This window comes from Mustela putorius, unplaced genomic scaffold (genome assembly GCF_011764305.1).
Source record: "Mustela putorius furo isolate JIRA1106 unplaced genomic scaffold, ASM1176430v1.1 tig00003859_pilon_pilon_pilon, whole genome shotgun sequence".
Taxonomy (NCBI): Eukaryota; Metazoa; Chordata; class Mammalia; order Carnivora; family Mustelidae; genus Mustela; species Mustela putorius.
Window position 1 is genome coordinate 10,286,597 of NW_025422011.1, and position 13,686 is coordinate 10,300,282.

The 13,686-nt window shown below is 45.3% G+C and overlaps 1 protein-coding gene across 3 annotated transcripts in view; it reads left to right on the plus strand.

Annotated features, from left to right (window-relative positions):
* Window positions 1-13,686, plus strand: part of SLC1A2 (solute carrier family 1 member 2) — a 145,207-nt gene that overhangs the window by 19,083 nt on the left and 112,438 nt on the right. The window lies entirely within an intron of this gene.

Genomic DNA, 13,686 nt, shown 5'->3' on the forward strand with positions numbered 1-13,686 from the left:
GGCAAGCCCCCCTCCTGCCCACAGTGTGCTGGGTGTTGTCCTGGGACCTGAGCTGCCCTCCCTGCTCAGGACAGCTCATGATGGTTCATGGTGGTTCATGGTGGAATGTTCCTGAAGTCACTGTGAATCACCATGGAGGGCACAGCCATCAGCAGGGGAGCATTCTCTCTGGCCCCTGGGGGTGCCTCCTCCTGAGTCTCCAGGATCCCTGGGGTCCTTTCGGTCCCTATTAACCACAGCCTGTGTTCACCACCCGAAGACCGTGGGCTCCTGAGGACGACAGGTCCCCGTGGGCAGTGCACTGTACCGACCAGGAAGAGATGTTCTGCTCAAGATGCAACATACTCTGCAGCTCTGTCCTCCATGGGGCACAGAGACATTTAGCTCCGCTGTGCATCACCTTCCTCCCGCCTTCCCGGTCACGCCCATCGGAGTGGCTGTGCAATTGAGCTGGGACTCTGCACCGTGCCTGACTGCACCGGGGCCGATTGGGCCTGGTCGCTTCCATGAACTAGATCCAAATCTCCAGGCCCGAGTTTTCCTGGAATCCTGTCCTGTTTTGGCTGGTGGGATGGAGGCCTTCAAGCAGAGGAAGAGGAGTCCAGGTGTGATAGTGACATGAACTCTTCTGGAAGAGGGAGAAAGTCAGCCTACCTTGCTTGTTCTGGCTTTTTCGGCCGAGTCACCCAGTCATTTTCTACAGGTTAAAAAAAAAAAAAAAAAAAGTTTATGCTTCTTTGACTGCAGCTCAGGAATTTTTATTTTTAATTGGCAGAGTTGAATTAGCTATTCACACTCTTATGTATAGCCTTTGGCCCAAGTGGGCTCAAACCGCTAGATCGGCACGTCCAGCGTCTAAGGGCATGCACGTGGTGTGGGGCTGGAATGAGGCAGTGCTCAGCAGTGCCTGACCGGGCTTGTGTGTCTCTGATGCCCCACACCTGGGCGAGGGCCCATTCAAGGGACAAGAGTGCACCTCAGGCCTTCATTGCAGTGTTGTAATGGGGGTCCACCACTGCATAGCTGGGTGATGGCTAGAAAGATCGTTCCTGGGAGGCCTTATCTAGGACAGAGGAGTTTACCTCTCCAAATAAGACCCCTGGGGTTTGCTTGGGATTTGTTCAGGGGCTGGGGCAGGAGCTGGTGATTGAAAGGGGGTGATCTTGCAAATGACTGAGGGAGGAAGGGCTCCATGGGGTGGGCCGGAGAGCTCTGGGTCATGGTTACAGGGGACTCTCAAGGGTCATGGACCCCCTTCCAGATGTTCTCAGGAGGATAAAGCCGGGGTGGGGCAGGGGTACTGGGGAGCAAGAGGAAATCTGTAGAAACACATAGTAATGAAACAGAGTCCCTGTTCTCTCCTAGCTTTTGAGACGAGAACATTTTTTTTTTATTTTATCTTACTTTATTTTTGAAAGATTTTATTTGTTCATCTGAGAGAGAGACAGAGAGAGCACAGGCAGTGGCAGGAGCAGGGGGAGAGGGAGAAGCACAGTCCCTGCTGAGCAGGGGCTCAGAACCCCAGTGCGGGGCTTGAACCCAGGACCCTGAGATCCTGACCTGAGCCAAGGGCAGAGGCTTAAATAACTGAGCCCTCCAGACGCCCCAAGACCAGAATGCTTTAGATAACAAGTCTTTCCAATGTCTTTTAAATATCCACATGCCATTTTAAGATGCATGTTTTATTCATATTTATAATGATTTTCATATTTTTGGTTTGGGAGGGTTCACAGATTTCTAAAGGGAATGTTCAAAAGTCAGAGGAAAAGCGGCTGGTGACTTTTTTTTTTTTTCAAATTTGTAAAATATCCTTTCCATTTTATCTGAATGCTTCTTTTTGGTTACCAAATCCTGATTTGATTAAAAGCTTCGCAATGAATACCAGTTTGGAGATTATTTGTGCTGTCTCTGTCCCAGAGAGTAAGGAGCAGAAAGAAGGGAAGGGCTGGCTTTGCAGGACCAGGAAAGGGACCCCTGTGGCAGTAAGATCAGGGGCTGGACTCGCGTCTGTCTTCTACCCAAGTAGCTTTAGAAATCACAGCTCTCCTAGAACAGCACATTGACCCCTAGCTCAAGTCACAGTAAAACGTGGTGCTATTCACTGATTTAACAGATGCTCCTGGAGTGTCTGGTCCTCCACAAAGTGTGAAAGGGTGGCCTTCTGTGAGTTGGTCAGATACAGCCACTGTCTGGCAGCCACGTGGAGCCTGGGGGCCTGGCGCTCCAGAGATCATGAGACTCGGTCTTCTGCTCCCTGCTCTCTTCTTGCCCTAAAAGAAGTACAAGGCACCTGGCACCAAGAAGGAACTAAGGACGGTTGAATCTAGGACCAGCTACTTCCTGGATGAGTGACTTAGCCTCAGAGCCTCAGGATCTGTCCCCATTAGAAAGTAGAGATGAATAGCATCTACCTGTAGGGCTGTAATCAAGGTCATGTCTCATAGGCTGGGTGCTGGAACAAGTAGGTGCTCAGAAAATGGTTGCTTTTTAAAGGCGTATTATCACTCAAGCACAGTTGTGCTTTTATTTATTTGAGATACCTTAAACTGAGCCTCGAGATAGGAAAAACCTGCAAAATGTGACCATGCTAGGGATGCCCACCCACCCCAAGAACACATGTGTATCCCGCTGCTGTCAAATCTTCCAGAAAAAGAGATCCCGAGGATGCCAAGTCTGGATAGACCCTGTAAAGGTCTCGGGGTTTCCTTTGTAGATGGCTTTCCAAATACCCGCCATGGCCACTGGGAGAAGACTCAGGGAACTTGGGGGGGCTTTATTGAGCAGCTAAGAGGTGGCACTTGGGAGCTCAAACTCTCTGACGTGCCAGGCTTGCAAGTACAAGCAGAACAACGACCTCAGTAAGCGGAAATACTCTGGTCCTGGAAATTTCTAATAGTTGGTGTGGGATGACCCTGAGCAGCCGCAGAGACAGGATTCCTCTGCCCACGGTTGGTGACTTCCACCATCCAGGACGCAGGGGGGCGCTGCAGCCCCACTTTTCCTCCAGAGGCCGTCCCTGGGTTTCCCGAAGGAGCCTTTAATCTCAGGTTTCCTTTGTGCTTGCATGATTTCACATTCTCTGTGCCTTCCTAGGTGGAAATCCCCGGGGTCCTAAGAAAACACATGAAACACCTAGAAAATGTGTGTGGTTTCTTCAAGCCAGGAAACTTAAAAAATTTTTCAGGAAATATGTTTTCCTTGAAACAAAAATTTAAAAGTATGTATCAGCCCAAAAGAGTTCTATACACCCTTTGAGAATAGTCTTCAACATACACACAGACACACACACACACACACGTGTGCCAAACAGTGCAGTTATAAATGATTTTTATTTATTTACCAAAATGAGGCATCATTCTGCAAACTATTCACTCACTTGCTTTGTCACTTAACAACAGCCCCAGGAAACTTTTCAAGTCTTTCCCACACTTATTTATTTATTTATTTTTTCAGAGTGACTTTGTTTACATATCTGGGACCATCAAATCTGAGGTTTGAAGCCCTAAGTCATTATGATCGAAAAATGAAAGTATCGAACCCAAGAGAAGAGAGGCTTGAGATGTTTATGCTTTGGTCAGTCCAGCAGCATCTGAACAGTCTTTGTTTGCATGAGGGGTAGAAGGCAGGTGCATTTCCTAAAACAAAAAGAGGAGTTAACAACCTTTGAATTCCCTGAGGGCTGGTTCCCTCCTACCCCCACCCCACCATCCCGTCTCTTTCTGGACTGCCCAGCAGTCACATGGGCCAACCGGTTCTGCCAGGAACAGAGGTACAATCTAGCACTGTGTCTAGCTTGGAAGGCGTGGTTTGGGGTAGGGGGAGATGTGTAGAAGGTAGAAATGATAGCTCGGGCTTTTTGTCAGAAGGGCACAGGTGCAAATCCCAGCTGTTTCTTCCTGCCCAGCTGGGCGACCTTGGGCCAGTTACTGAAGCCCTCAGAGCCTTATTTGTAAAATATGGTGAGAAAAGTCCTCTGGCAGGATGGCCGAGAACAGTAAGTCAGTGCCATGGTAATATACACACATGGCCTGATACAAAGACTAGTCAATGATAACCGCCCCCTGCTCTCTTAGTGGTCAGCAAACTTCTCCTGCAAAGGCCCAGAGATGAATATTTTAGGCTTTGCAGGCTGCAGAGACTCTGTTGCAGCTGTTCAACAATAAGTAAATGAGGGTATGAGGACGTATTCCTACAAGAGTTTATTAACAAAAACAGATGACAGGGTGGGGTGGACCCAAGGGCAGGGGTTTGCTGACCCTGCACTGGGTCCATACTGTCCCCTGGAAATAGAATGTGAGCCTCGTCGGTAATAATTTTGCTTGTAGCCCCGGGAAAAAAAAGTGAAATTCATTTAAACGATAGAATTTATTTACTTTAAGTGATCTGAACTATGATTGCGCTGGGATGTAATCCATATGAATGATCACTGAGGAGGTCTTTTACTTTAAATCTTGGTGTTATTTAAAGTCATCGCGGGGGATCTTAACCTTAGGGCACAACCTCATTTATGGTGGTCACGTTTCACGTGTTCACTAACTCGACCGCCTGGTTCAAGGGTGGTCAGCCCAACTTCTCCACGGGCAGGCCATACCACTTCGTGCGCCGAGAAATTGACTTATTAGACAAAAGTCAAGTTCCAAATACGAACTAGAGGAGAACGGAAACCATCAGAGTCTGGAGCCTATAGGAAGGAGATGGCTCATTTCCCGCAAGTTCGTGTGTGTGTGCCTGTGAGTGTGCCGGACCACGAGGAGAAACATAAAGACGTCTTTCCTTCTGAGGCTTGTTGTCAAACATGTTTGAAATCCACAGCTTTACCTACTTGAGTGTTTTGTGTTTTGTTTTGCTTTTGCTTTAAATCAGGCTCACTGTGGTGTTTTGGTTCTTTCTTGTTCGGAACATGCTTGGAGGTCTGCCCAAGCTATCTGGTGATGGAACGAATGCATATCTGACACCAGCCAAGCCAGTTACTAAAAGTCACGCTGACCATTTTAAATGCACAAATCATGAATCATGGAGCGCTACATCAAAACCTAATGGTGTACGGTATGGTGGTGACATAACACAATAAAATAAAACGAATAACTCCTCCCAAGAATTTAAAAAAATGTACAAATCACCATCCCCAACTTTAAACCCTAGTCCACATTTCATTTAAAAAAATACTCATTTTACAGAGAGCAAAGTGAAGCCCAGACAGGTGACAGGCTCAATCCAGACCCATACCCTCAGTGGTGCTTTGGGATGAGAATTTGGAAATTTGGGAGCCTGGACTGGGGACAGCTCCTCCTGCCCCGGTGCCGCACTGCTGGGCGCTGGTTGGGGGGGGGAGTGGGTAATTCACCCAGTGTCACAAGTTTCAGTGTCACAAGTCATGTTTGCTTGGAATTTTTGAATATGCAAAACAAAGGTAAAGAGATACTGCTTTCAAGTGTTTCGTTCTCTTCTTGATTTTTTTTTTTTTCATTGATTCCGACACAGTTTTTTCTGAGCCTCCCAAAACAAAGGTGAAGAAGGTTTGGCCTCTGTGTTCAAAAGAGCTCACAGCCCGGGGGCCGGTGGGGGAATGTTGCCTTTCTGTAAAAACATATCCAGGATGATTCAGAGTGAAGCGGAGGAGTTTGTTGTTGTGTCTGGCTCTTATCTCCATTATGAGATGAAAGCAGGAAACTGATAAAACTCACCTTTCTCCCTCCTGTTCTTTAGCTACACGATGAAAGAGATTTTAAATATTTTTTATAGTGAAAAAATTTTTTAAAAATATTTTGTTTGTTTATTTGACAGAGAGAGAGAGAGAGAGACCACAGTAGGCAGAGAGGCAGGCAGAGAGAGAGGGGGAAGCAGGCTCCCCACCCAGCAGAGAGCCCGATATGGGGCTCTATCTCAGGACCCTGAGATCATGACCTGAGCCGAAGGCAGAGGCTCAACCCACCTGAGCCTCCCAGGTGCCCAAAATTTTCAAGGTGCATTTTCCTGAAATAAATTCTGAGTAAACCCCACCCTCCAACTGGATTCTGTTTTTTCCCTTTCCTGCAGGGTTGGTATGAGGGACAATACACATTTTGGAATCAAGTTCACTTGGGTATACCAGATTCTACCTGCACCTTTCCTAGGCTTTGACTTGGCCATGGTTTCTAAAGACCCAGCTTCCGCATCTGTAAATTGGGGGTAATTCTGGCCTCATAAGGTTGTGATGAAGATTGAGGGGGGAGTGCATATGTTAAGAGAAAAAAAAAAGTTCAAGTGTGGGAAAATGCTTTTCTGGATGGATTTTTGATAGGAATCAGAATATAGCAAATTGAGAATAGAGGTTTCAGAATTTTTTTCAGAATATAGTTTTTCAGAATATAGCAAATTGAGAATAGAGGTGATGTCATAGTTCACTTCCTCCTCCTTCCAGAAGGGTGCGGTATGAAGCCAAGAAATGTACTCGGCGTCCCCTATTTTCTTGTCCTGATAGTTAATGACTTCGAGACGGCATTTTAAAGCTATTTTTTATCTGCCCATTCACCTCTCACTCACATATAGACTGTTGCTGTCAGGAATTTAACATTCGTGAAAAAATAGCCACATTTTTGACACTTTTTTTTTTTTTAACAAATAAGGTCTATTGGTTGTTGCCATGACAGCCAAACACTCTGCTGTCAGCTATCAGGGTGAATTATTAAGGATCTTTGTTGAGGACATCATCAGTAAACACACCCGTCCTCCAGGGGAAGGTAACAGGGCTCTCACAGCACAAGCGGTCACAGCGCTGGGAGTGCGGGGGCTGCTTGCCTCCTCATCCTGCCCACGGGGGGAAGACCGGGATGAGCCAGCCATTTGCCTGGGATCCTCTTCCGCAGAAAAAGAGCCTATTCTTCTGGCGTTTTTTTTTCTTCAGGTTATGTAAAAGGTGTCCGAGTCATTTTCCCAGAAGCAAGAGGCTTAAACTGGCGCTTTCTTTCATTCCCAGAAAGGTTTGACCCATTCCTGCTCAGGTAATCCTGCCCACGGATGAAGACAGCCGTCTATGGCGACTGGTTGACCAGGAACAGGTTCATAGAGCAGTTCTGTGAGAGAATGGGGGAGGCCACTGAAAGAGGAGAAAGTCAGAAAGTGTATGTTTGAAATTTATGGAGATATACATGGCTAACCTCATTTTTATTTTAAAATAAGAAGCACAGGGCGCCTGGGTGGCTCAGTGGATTAAGCCTTTGCCTTCGGCTCAGGTCATGATATCAGGGTCCTGCATTGGGCTCTTTGCTCAGCAGGGAGCCTGCTTCCTCCTCTCTCTCTCTGCCTGCCTCTCTGCCTACTTTCAATCTCTCTCTGTTAAATAAATAAATAAAATCTTCAAAGAAAAAATAAGCACAGCATGTTAGTCGTGAATAAGCTTCTCAGAAAGTAATTTTAAGACAACTTACTGAACCTTTCGGAACCTCAGTTTCCACATATATAAAATGGGTTTAGGAATAGAATTAAATCGGGACACCTGGGTGGCTCTGTCGGTTAAGCATCTGCCTTCCACTCAGGTCATGATTCCAGGATCCTGGGATTGAGTCCCAAATCGGGCTCCTTGCTTAGTGGGAGTCTGTCTCTCCTTCTGCCTGCTGCTCCCCCCTGCTTGTGCGCTCTCTGACAAATAAATAAAATCTTAAAAAAAAAAAAAATAGAACCAAATCTCTGAGGGGTGGTTTTGAGGATAAATTCACAGAAAGTGTGTGGAGCTGCTCCTGGCACAGCAAGCCCCTTGCTCGGTTCACTGTTGTGATAAAATGATTGATCTCGAAGTCATGTATCAATATTTCTCCGATGTAGCCAGATCTCCTGAAATCTATTAGGATATTCAAAATACAACCATTTAAAGCTGGTTCTATTTTCATTTTCACGGGTAAGCAGTGATTGTCTTTTGCTTTCTTCTACAAGAAAGTGCTTGAAGCTGCCATCCAAGTAATACCATCTGCCCGTCTTCGCTTTTGTGTTGAGATTTGGTTGACACGAACATCCCTGAATCTCGTGGCAGTGGTGGCTGAGGGCGTCCACGTCTGAAAATATCTAGAAAATGGATACGTTTTAAAAGAGACAGTTGCTCTTCTGAGACAGTGAACGAGTGAGGCGTGAGAGGAGGCAAGATGGCTGGTGTATTCCATGGAGAGAAAAGCCTGGTGGTGTGAGAGAAATGTAGCCAGGAGCATAATGAAGGCCCAGAGAAAGTTTTCACAGGTGCTTCTACGGCTTCCTTTCTGTCTTCTCTGCCTAAATTCTTCAAATTCTGATGAGATAAATTCCTCTTCGGTAACGATTTAAAAAAAATAAAAGATTATAGAAGTCTGGTTAGAAGATGCTAAGAAGAATCCAGGGAACCAGACAGGAATGAAACCAAGCTCTGTGTCTTTGAAGGAACACACCCGGGGGAAGAGCCAGTCAGGAAAGCAGGTGGGCTGGCCTGCTTCCTGTGGAACTGGCCTTCCAAGATAACTTACAGGTCCCCAACAATGGATCTTTTTTTTTTTTCTTTTTTTTTTTTTTAGCATCTTTTTGAAAATTGTGTTATGTTAGTCACCATACAATACATCATTAGTTTTTGATGTAGTGTTCCAAGATTCATTGTTTACGTATAACACCCAGTGCTCCATGCAATCTGTGCCCTCCTTAACACCCACCACCAGGCTCACCCATTCCTCACCCCCCTCTCCTCTAAACCCTCAGTTTGTTTCTCAGAGTCCACAGTCTCTTCTGGTTTGTCTCCCTTTCTGATTCCCCCCCTCCTTTACTTTTACTTTCTTTCTCCTAATGTCCTCCGTGTTATTCCTTATGCTCCACAAGTAAGTGAAACCATATGGTAATTGACTCTCTCTGCTTGACTTATTTCACTCAGCATAATCTTCTCCAGTCCCGTCCATGTTGACACAAAAGTTGGGTATTCATCCTTTCTGATGGAGGCTTAATACTCCATTGTATATATGGGCCATATCTTCTTTATCCATTCGTCCATTGAAGGGCATCTCAGCTCTTTCCACAGTTTGGCTATTGTGGCCATTGCTGCTATGAACATTGGGGGTGCAGATGGCCCTTCTTTTCACGACATCAGTATCTTTGGGGTGAATATGGTGAAATTGCAGGGTCATAGGGAAGCTCTATTTTTAATTTTTTGAGGAATCTTCACAGTGTTTTCCAAAGTGACTACTCCAACTTGCATTCCCACCACCAGTGTGAGAGGGTTCTCCTTTCTCCACATTCTAACATCTTTTGTTTCTTGCCTTGTTAATCTTTGCCATTCTAACTGGTATAAGGTGGTATCTCAATGTGGTTTCAATTTGGATTTCCTTGATAGCTAATGATGATGAACAATTTTTTCTGTATCTGTTAGCCAGTGGATCTTTAAGGTGTTGGGAAAAGACCATTTCACTGCCAGTTATCCTCCTCTGCAGGGTCCTCTGCCTGGGAAGAATGGGAGGCATACCACTTCAAAAACTGTGGGCTTTAGAACCCAACAGACTAGCTGTGTGGCCTTGGGGGAAATGCCTAACCTCTCTGAGCCTCAATGGGCTCATCTGAGGAAAGAGAGACCATCGTATTTTCCCAACAAGGTTGTCATGAGGATGAAATGAGAACCACTCTGTGACACATCTGTCATATTGTAGGCCCTCGAGTGTGAGTCCACTTCTGTCTGTTGAACAAGCTGTCTTCTTCCTAATTTATACAGGGGAGGGCAGGGATGGCCTGAGCTGGGAGATTTACTGGCCTAAGTTATAAGTTAGAAAGGGGTGAAGGGAAGAGCTTTCATTTCTGCATATTTCTATTTCACTCTCATTAGTTTCCTCTGAGGCCCATATATGGTATGACTTGTCAGTCCTTCAGTATGTGGCTATCCTTGTATAAACCACGTATTTCCAGGACATTTAACCAAGTGCCTTTCTGTAAGCAGATAGTTATCTGTTTGGCTCTCAGTAGCGTAGGGAAAGCCATGTTGTCCTGAGACTCTGTAGCTGGGGGCTTCCTGGCCGTGGCATATCACCTTGACCTCTCTAGGCCTTTTTTCCTTGTTTCATATGTAAAATATGAGGTTGATGATTAGGTTTTTTTTTTTTTTATGGCCTTTGATCTACTTCTATTTTTATTTTTATTTTTTCAGCGTAACAGTATTCATTATTTTTGCACCACACCCAGTGCTCCATGCAATCGTGCCCTCTCCAATACCCACCACCTGGTTCCTGGTTCCTCCAACCTCCCACCCCCTGCTCCTTCAAAACTCTCAGAGGTGATTAGGTTTTAAAAATCCTTTTACATAACCCCCAATTCTTTGTATAATTTTCCAGTAGCACCAGTAGATAAATGGCCTGACTTCTGGGATGGTGTTTTTCTTCCCTAAAGTTGGTAAATCTGAACATCCAGAAGTTGGGACAGTGAAGAATGGGTCACAGTGGCCAGTATGCATCTAACTCAGCAGGCAAGCTAGCTTCAGTGAAGAATGTGGGTTCTCTAGTCCACTGCGCCCAAAGCTGAAACTGTCGGAGACTCAGGATTCTTGGATGCAACACATGTTGTCATTTCGAGTTATGCCCCGATGCTGTGCAGATGGCCTCTGGGTTGGTCTTCCTTATTCGAGAAGGAGGAAGGGCCTACTCACTTGTCTATACATGACTTTTCTAAAACTCACAGGATCCTAAGGATGAGATCAGAATTCGGACAAACCAGGAAAAAAGCCACATGGATGAGAAAAATCATATCCCACGTGGGATCTGAGGTCATCCAGAGTTTGGCAAATAAAGGTTTTAATACATTTCTGTTAAAATATTTCTGGTATGACTCTGTTGTTTCAAAGAATCATTCCCAGCTCAACAGTCATCCAACCACTGGTCCAAACTGCATTTAACAAGAGAGCTTCTATTAGTTTTTTATGTCTTGTTCTTGGATCCCATGAGATTTGTGTACCTGGCAATACCATGTTCTCCTTTTTTGTCTCGTGTGAGTGCATTTTTTCTTTAAAGCAACCAGATAAGTCCTGAGTGGGACAGTGGAGGAAGATGATGGGTTATTACTAAACTTTATTGGGTTGTGGCAATACAGTTTCTCCAAGGTCTTCCCCCCCTTTTTAAAAAGATCTTATTTATTCATTTGAGAGAGAGAGAGCATGAGAGAGAGAGAAAGAGAGAGGACAAGCAGGGTAGAGGGCTAGAGGGAGAATCAGACTCCCTGCTGAGCAGGGAGCCCAATGTGGGATTCCATCCTAAGACCCTGGGATCATGACCTGAGTCCAAGACAGATGCCCAACCAACTGAGCCATCCAGGTGCCTGCCAGTGGTCCCTTTTATCCCGTTGACTGTCAGTGCTCCAAACATGCCACTGGACAGCTGCCTTCCCTTCAGCCCTAAGAAGCTCCATGGGTCTGGTCTAGAGGGAGATGTCACTAGTGAGATGGTATCATGCGGGCCACACCTCAAAACACTAGCACTGCTCTCTGGAATCCAACTGGGCACATTCAAGCACAGTCTCTGCATCAGGCCCTTTGATAGGTGTTAGAAAGAAGTAAGATAGGGTGTTTACTTTTAAGTGGTTTGTACCATTAAGAGAGCAACAATGTGTACAGAACATACCCTACGCCAGGCATTGTTTTAAATGCTTCATGTATGTTCATGTGACATTTAGAATGACCCCAAGAGGGAGGTAGGATTATTATCACTCCTGTTCTAGATGGGAAAGTGAGGCACAGGAAGTTAAGTAACTAGCTCATGTATGTAGCCTGCGAGCCGCAGGGCCCGAATCCAGACCCAAGCAGTTGACTCGAGTCTGGGCTCCGTCCCCCAGCTCATAGGTTCCTTTTCTCCGAGGACCCCAGTGACATTATCTCCTTAATCCTTGTCATCTTTTTCTTCAGTCTGCTCTCTTTCATAACACAGGTTAGAAAAATAATGTTGCTCAAAGCAAAACAAACAACAAACACCTTTCTGTCCAGAAGGCACAAGGCAAAAGTCTAAACAAAAAGTAAAATCACTCATCATCTCATTCTGGCTCTCATTTTAGTTTATGTCCTTTCAATCTGTGCGATTTGTTATTTTGGTCGATATCTACATTTTCAAGTCTGCGCTTTCCATTGAGGATTATGTCAGGTTTTCTTTTTCTTTTTCCCACTATATTCTTTTTCGATATAACTCTCATGACTTCATTGGCTTGCGTGTTTTGAAATCATAGTTACACCAGACATTGACATCAATCCCTTCTTGCTGGGCATTTAGATTAGCAATCCCTTCTTGCTGGGCATTTAGGTTACTTCTGACGTTTTATTGTCCTAAGCCACACTGTCTTGCACATCTTTGTATATACTTTTTTTTTAATATACATTTGATAATTTCCTTAGGTGGTTGGAGGATTTTAACTTTTGTAATGTTTAGGTGCAGAAAGTAGAATCAGATTTCAGAATCAGGTTTAAATGGACCATCTAAGTTCTTTTCACTTCCAGAGAGCTGGAAATGCTCACCATAAGTGTCTGAAGCATGTGATAAGCCAGTCATTCCTCTTCTGCGTTTTTTTTTTAAGATTTTATTTATTTATTTGACAGAGGGAGATCACAAGTAGGCAGAGAGGCAGGCAGAGAGAGAGAGGAGGAATAGGTTCCCTGCTGAGCAGAGAGCCCAATGCGGGACTCGATCCCAGGACCCCGAGATCATGACCTGAGCCGAAGGCAGCGGCTTAACCCACTGAGCCACCCAGGTGCCCCCCTCTTCTGCTTTTTAAGAGAAACGGGAAGACTTATGATTTGGGGCTTTTGGAATTATAGGACATCTTCTTCCCGACAAATGGATTCATGATTCCAGCAAAGGTTAACGAAACCAAGACATAGCTGGTCTGGTTGCCTCTTCTCACCCCGCTTGAAGAATCACCCAGTGGGATGACGGAACATCAAACACATGAGGATCAGGAAGACAATAGAACAGGTTGAACAGGAACTTTGCAGACATGGAAATACAGAGAGACTGACAGGCCAGGAGGGAAAACACAGTGTGAGGTAAATGGAGGTAAAGGTCTGTCAAGCAACAGACGACTCCATGGAAGGGGCCCATTCCCAGTGGGTGACTTTGCAGCTATAGAGAGCTGAGTCTGAAGCCTTACTTTCCTTTTGAGTTGCTGTGTGATCTCACATGAGTTATTCAGTCTTTCTGAGCCTCAGTATCTTCATCTGTAAAATGGGCACGTTTTAGTTCTTGCTTCACAAAGTAGTTGTGAGTCTTTAATCAGATTGTGTGAGCAAAAGTTTAACAATTGTGTGTTGGCTGCTTTGTGCAAGGCAATGGACTATACCATGTTTGTAGGTTTGTCAGCATCAACATCACTCGGTGGGGGGAGGGGATTATGTGGGTCAGTGCTTGCACGCTGTTGATGACCATGCAAACCGTTCTGCTTTTTTGGGAAAGATAAGAATTTAAAAGGTGCCATGTGACATTTATGAGGAATGAATGTTACACTTTATCTTCCTGAAGCCCAAGGGAGGCTTGTCTTGGAATTTCCCATCTACTTTCTGAGGCAAATGAGGAGAGTTTAGGGGCCTCTGCTGAGGGGCTGGTGTCTGCTTCAACAATAGGGTGGGCATGACTGGAGAGGCTTATGGCTTCTACTTCAACATTCCTCTGGTGTTTTTTAAAAAAATCACATTTAGAGCTCGCTCTGTATTAAGATTCTTTGGGGGGCTTTCCTCAAAGGGAAAGA